The sequence below is a fragment of the Balaenoptera borealis genome (assembly GCF_965194805.1).
Source record: "Balaenoptera borealis genome assembly, chromosome: 5".
Lineage (NCBI taxonomy): Eukaryota > Metazoa > Chordata > Mammalia > Artiodactyla > Balaenopteridae > Balaenoptera > Balaenoptera borealis.
Window position 1 is genome coordinate 80,522,553 of NC_138862.1, and position 6,769 is coordinate 80,529,321.

At 46.4% G+C, this 6,769-nt stretch overlaps 1 pseudogene across 1 annotated transcript; it reads left to right on the top strand.

The window, feature by feature from the left end:
- The first annotated feature begins 1,462 nt into the window (after positions 1-1,462).
- LOC309629326 (elongation factor 1-alpha 1 pseudogene) lies at positions 1,463-6,769 on the top strand (annotated as a pseudogene). The gene has a single exon. The product of its transcript is annotated as an elongation factor 1-alpha 1 pseudogene (transcript).

Sequence of the window (6,769 nt, forward strand, 5' to 3'; positions counted from 1 at the left end):
GTCTGTACTCTCTACCTTCACTCCCTGAGTAATCTCATCTAATCTCATGACATTTAACATCATTGAAATGCTAATGACTTCACTTGCATCTCCAGCTTGGTCCTCTCCTATGAACCACAGGTATGAATATTCAACTGCCTTGGCATTTCTCATGTTCAGTGTCTAACAGGATGCCCAAAAAGCATCTCAGACTTCACGTGTCCACAGTCAAGCTCCTGTTATGGCCCCCACGTCTGTTCCTTACACAGCCAACCCCATCTCAGAAAGCGGTAACTCCACTCTTCCAGTTGACCTGACCAAAAATCTTGGGGCGTGTTTGATTCCTCTTTCTCACACACCACACATCTGAGTCATCAACAAACCCCCTCAGCTCTACTTTAAAATACAGCCAGATTCAATCCCAGTTGCTACCACCCTGGTACAGGTCCCGACCCAGGAACAGGCACTATCCTCTCTTTGCTGGATTGTTGCAGGAGCCTCCTAGCTAATCTTTCCTCTTTCATTCTTGTCCCTCTATGGACATTCTAAACACAGTGACACTAAGTTGGATTACATCACCCCACTGCTCAAACCCTCCAATGGCTTCTTGTCTCATTTAAATCAACAACCAATGTCCTGATAATGACCTATGGCTTATATGCTCTGACCCTCATTCCCACTTAGTAATGACTACTAAGCCTGAACTGCATTCCAGCCGCATTGGCCTCCTCATGGTTCAACATTCCAGGCTGCTCCTACCTCAGGGCTTTTGCACATGCCCTTTGCCTTACTCAGTTCCTTCATCTTTTTTCAAATGTCACCTTCTTAGTGAGACCTTCCCTAGCTACCTAATCTAAAATTGTAACTCCATCCCCTGCCCTTCCTGTCCCCCTTGCCTACTTTATTCTTCTCCTTAGTACTTAACACTATCTAGTATACCACACAGCTTGCTTATATTGTTTGCTGTCTAGTTTTTCTACTATCCATAAGGTCAGTGATTCAGTCACTTTACTCTCCACTATATCTCTAGTGCCTAGAACAATGCCTGGCACATAATATGTACTCAATAAACATTTGTTGAGTGAATAAATCTTGAAAATAGGGAATATCTTCTTATGTCCTCAAAATAATACTGTAAGCCTATTAAGATGGGAATGAAGAATTATTGGGCTTAGAAGTGAAGGGATACGACACAGACTGAAATTCCAACGATACCACCTAAGTCCTTGTATAAGGGGACACCTCTCAAGATAACTGCCTTTCAAAATGTGAATACCTTTAGAGCGAGGTTGAGTCAGAGTAAGATGTATAAATCAATTTGCTCCAGAAAGGAAAGGAAAGGAAGATGCTATGGACATTCAGATAAGAAGGTCCAACCCCAAGCTGACCTAGGCAGAGTGAAATCTTGGTGTAACAGCTAGATGGCCTATTAGAGGGGTCAGGGTCAGGGCACTATCCCAAATGCCCGAGGCTTAGCAGCTTTTTTGCAACGGGTTTGCCGCCAGGACACAGGTGTCATGAAAACCACCACTAAACCTAAGCAAAAATGGGAAAGGAGAAGACCCACATCAACATCATTGTCATTGGACATGTAGATTCGGGGAAGTCTACCACTACTGGCCATCTGATCTACCAATGTGGTGGGATCGACAAGAGAACCATTGAAAAGTTCGAGAAGGAGGCTGCCGAGATGGGAAAGGGCTCCTTCAAGTATGCCTGGGTCTTGGACAAACTGAAAGATGAACGTGAGCGTGGTATCACCATTGATATCTCCCTATGGAAATTCGAGACCAGCAGGTACTATGTGACCATCATTGATGCCCCAGGACACAGAGACTTCATCAAAAACATGATTACAGGTACATCCCAGGCTGACTGTGCTGTCTTGATTGTTGCTGCTGGTGTGGGTGAATTTTAAGCTGGTATTTCCAAGAATGGGCAGACCCGTGAGCATGCCCTTCTGGTCTACACTCTGGGTTTGAAACAACTAACTGTTGGAGTTAACGAAATGGATTCCACTGAGCCACCCTACAGCTAGAAGAGATACGAGGAAATTGTTAAGGAAGTCAGTGCCTCCATTAAGAAAATTGGCTACAACCCCGACACAGTAGCATTTGTGCCAATTTCTGGCTGGAATGGTGACAACATGCTGGAGCCAAGTGCTAACATGCCGTGGTTCAAGGGATGGAAAGTCACCTGAAAAGATGGCAATGCCAGTGGAACCACACTGCTTGAAGCTCTGGATGGCATCCTGCCACCAACTCGCCCAACTGACAAGCCCTAGCGTTTGCCCCTCCAGGACATCTACAAAATTGGTGGTATTGGCACTGTCCCTGTGGGTTGAGTGGAGACTGGTGTTCTCAAACCTGGCATGGTGGTCACCTTTGCTCCAGTCAATGTGACAACTGAAGTGAAGTCTGTTGAAATGCACCATGAAGCTTTGAGTGAAGCCCTTCCTGGGGACAATGTGGGCTTCAATGTCAAGAATGTGTCTGTCAAAGATGTTCACTGTGGCAATGTGGCTGGTGACAGCAAAAATGACCCACCGATGGAAGCAGGTGGCTTCACAGCTCAGGTGATTATCTTGAACCATCCAGGCCAAATCAGTGCTGGATATGCACCTGTGCTGGATTGTCACACAGCTCACATTGCTTGCAAGTTTGCTGAGCTGAAGGAGAAGATTGATCATCGTTCTGGGAAAAAGCTGGAAGCTGGCCCCAAATTCTTGAAATCTGGTAATGCTGCCATCGTTGATATGGTTCCTGGCAAACCCATGTGTGTTGAGAGCTTCTCTGACTATCCTCCTCTGGGCCATTTTGCTGCTCGTGACATGAGACAGACGGTTGCTGTGGGTGTCATCAAAGCAGTGGACAAGAAGGCAGCTGGAGCTGGCAAGGTCACCAAGTCTGCCCAGAAAGCTCAGAGGCTAAATGACTATTATCCCCAGTACCTGCCACCCCAGTCTTAATCAGTGGTGGAAGAACGGTCTCAGGACAGTTTGTCTCAATTGGCCATTTAAGTTTAATAGCAAAAGACTGGTTAATGATAACAATGCATGGTAAAACCTTCAGAAAGAAAGGAGAATGTTTTGTGGACCATTTGTTTTGTGTGTGGCAGTTTTAAGGTATTAGTTTTTAAAATCAGTACTTTTTAATGGAAACAACTTGACCAAAAATCTGTCACAGAATTTGAGACCCTAAAAAAGTTTAATGAGGAAAAAAAAAAAAGTCTAAGCAGCAGGTTTTTTTTGTTGGTTTTTTTTTTAAATATATATACAATGTTAACTACTTGTTATTTCTATTTATTTATTTATTTATTTATTTATTTTTGGCTGTGTTGGGTCTTCGTTTCTGTGCGAGGGCTTTCTCTAGTTGCGGCGAGCGGGGGCCCCTCTTCATCGCGGTGCGTGGGCCTCTCACTGTCGTGGCCTCTCTTCTTGTGGAGCACAGGCTCCAGACACGCAGCCTCAGTAGCTGTGGCTCACAGGCCTAGTTGCTCCGCGGCATGTGGGATCTTCCCAGACCAGGGCTCGAACCCGTGTCCCCTGCATTGGCAGGCAGACTCTCAACCACTGCGCCACCAGGGAAGCCCTAAGCAACAGTTTTTGAGCAACGTCAGAGCTAGCAGGGAGCCTTCAGTTCACCTTACCTCTTTGCTTTACAAATGAAGAAACTGAGACCCAGGGGAAGGGAAAGACTAGATCATCCAAGGTCAGCAACCTACATGCCTGGATATTGGCTAAGCCAGGGCTGAAACCCAGGTTTCCAGCCCTCAGGCCAATGAGATTTCTATACCGCAACCACCAACCCACCAGGCCTCACAAGGCCCTGTCACAAAAGAGCCATACAGCAGGCGGATTTCACTTCCCTGATGCATGTGGCAGTACCCACGCAATGCCGAAAATGATCCCAAAGGAAATTTCTTAGCTGGGAGTCCTGCAGAGAACCAGAATGGGACTTGGAAAAGAACTAAATTCCTTCTGGGATATTCAGCCAATGGGAATGGAGCCCAGAAATCACTGATGTTTTCTGTTTGGGGAGATTTTTTAAATAGCTATCTTTGAAGAATGAAAAGTGGCTACCATGCTGCTGGGAAAATGAAGTCATTGTTTTGCAAGATATATGAGGAGAAGAAAAGAAACGCTACATATATTAAAATAAACTAGTTCTAACTCTTGCGCTGGGAAGTTAACCCTTGCCTTCCATTTTTTTCCTAAAGTATTTACCAACAGAACTGAAATCACAAAGAGAAAGCCCTTCAGGACTCAAAGGGGAGGCTGCCAATTGAAAGGAAAAGGAGAAGAAAGAAGAGGATGAGCATTCAATCTCATCAGAAAGAAGAGAATGAATATGGGCTTTGTATCTGGAACGTCGCAGATAGTGTATTATTTATTCCTTACAATAGCCCTCCGTGGCAGATCGATTATTCCCGTTTCAACGAGGAGGAAAACTGGGGCTCAAGGAGCTTAGCTAATTTGCCTAAGGCCCTACAGCTAGTAAGTAGCAAAACTAGGACTCAAGTCTTTCTTAACCCCAGATTTCATGATCTTGCCTTACTCCACGCTGTACAGTGCAGCTCAACTTTCATACTTTCTCTAGTACTTCAGTTTCTTCTCCATAAAATAAGGGCATCAATCAAGACATCTCTAATCTGTCTCACAGCAAATCATCCTTAGTTGGTGATCTTCTGGGTTTGCAGGACTCCTGAGCCCCAAGAAGAGTTCTCCCATTGGGCTGTTCCTCCGTCCTGCTGAGTTTGAAGGAAGTGATTAAGGCAGCACTTCTTGCTGACCCTACACTAAGGATTGCAGCCTCTGGAACACCCATTCAGTGCCTGTAGGTCTCCTCCTGGCTTGAACGTCAAGACCAATACACAGAAGCACCAGTGGGAGAGGCCTGGGATCCTGGAATGTCCCTGAGGAGTTTATTTATAAAACCTAGGGTACATCTAACAAGTTCATCATGTGACATGTGGCCATGTGTGCAAAGAAAGAACTGCCCTAGAGAAGCCTTTGCCAAGACAAGGGCTAAGCTGTGAGCAAGCCTAGCAAGTATAAGGGACAATAAGGGAGACGGAGGAGGTGTTTGTAGATTGTAGACATCTTCCTACAGAGCAGGAAGAGGCTTAATGCTTTAGGAAAGAGTTCTGGAGTAAACCCAGTCAAGGGTTGGACCCTTGCTCTACCACTACCTGGCAGTGGGGACTGGAGTAAGTCACTTCCAAGCCGTGATCACACTCTAGCAGGGAGTATAGCTATAGACAAGTAATTACAACCAAGCTTGATAAGCAACTGGCAAGGGTGGTGGAGCTCAAAATTGGAGATTCTCAGAACAGGATAAAGCCATGCAGCAGGTGGTCAGGCAGGAGCAGGGAGGTTTGAGGGAGGGTCAAGTCCCCAGGAAGTGAGTGGGAAGCTGTGCCCAAGTCCTAGAGAATCCAAGGCAGGTCATCAAGGAAGATCTCTGGGTTCATTATTAGAAGCCTGGGTGCAGAAGGAAGCCTATTCCTCAGTTAGGAGGCATTACACCAGGCAGCTCAGGTGGATCACCTGGGGGTCTTATTCTAATTTCAGATGCTCAGGCCCCACACCCAGAAATTCTGATTCTGCTGGTCTGAGGTGGTGGTTGGGCACTGACATTTCTTTAAAGGCTCCCCAGGATTTCTAAAGTACAGCCAAGGCTGAGAATATCTGCAGTAAGCAGGGCTCTGAGAGACACGGCCTACCCCTTAGTGCCCGCTGGATCCCAGCACCCAAATCAGGCCTTGCCAGAGAGGAGGCACTCAGGATATGCCTCCTGGATAAAGGAATGAATACTTGTGTACATGAAGCAAAGGAAGTCACCAGCCAGTTACTAGAATCAGAGCAAGGCCAAGAGTAAGACTAATCTTATGCTGAGTCCCCTGGATGGCTGACCAAGGGCTGCCTGAATCCCTCCTGACTGTGTACACGGTTGGCCCAGACCTTGAAGCTGGAGCTAGATCAAGCTTTATATGGGGACCCCAGAAAGGAGAGAGAGGGGATGGGAGGGGTGTCCAGCAGCCCATTACAGATCAGGGACACTGGTGAATCCCAAGCACACAGTTATGACTACTAAGCCTGATTGAAGAAATCCCATCTTTATTAAAGTACTCTGTCTTTATATAAGTGGCCCTCCTCCCTCCACCACTACAGATGGTGGGTGGTGACTTTCCATTAGAAAGGGGAGCAGTGGGGGAAGGAGGAGGAGTCAAGTTATTAACAAAGGTGAGGTGAACGAGGACCCTCCAAAGTACAGGGTGGCGTCCCACTTCCTGCTTTCTGCCTCCCCTCCCCAAATCACACTCTGTACCCCTACCATCAGAAAGTCTCCTCTCCTCCCTTTCTAAACCATATGGCATCCCATTTGAAGGCTATTAGGATTCTCCCACATATCTATGCACTTCTCTAGGGCAAAACACTTCACATCTTTCATGCTCCCTCTGTTGCTAATGGCCCCCCATCCCTGTGGTTCTAGGTGGACAGCTGATCTTTGGTGAGAGGGCCCATGCCTGGCCCATATGGGAAAGCCTCTCAACAAGGGTTTCAACAAATAGCCCAAGAAGCCAGGCCCCTCTTCCTGTATTCTGACCATCAGAACCACTGAGAATCAGTCCGACTTGGTCCCTGAACTCTGAAGACTCTTCATTATAATGGAGAGTCATTATATTTGTTTCCTAGGGATTTTGTGCTTTTCTTCTAACATTCTACCTTCTGAACCTCTCCTAAATTCTCTGATGGTTCATATGCAGTGGGTGAGAAGACTAGCTCTAT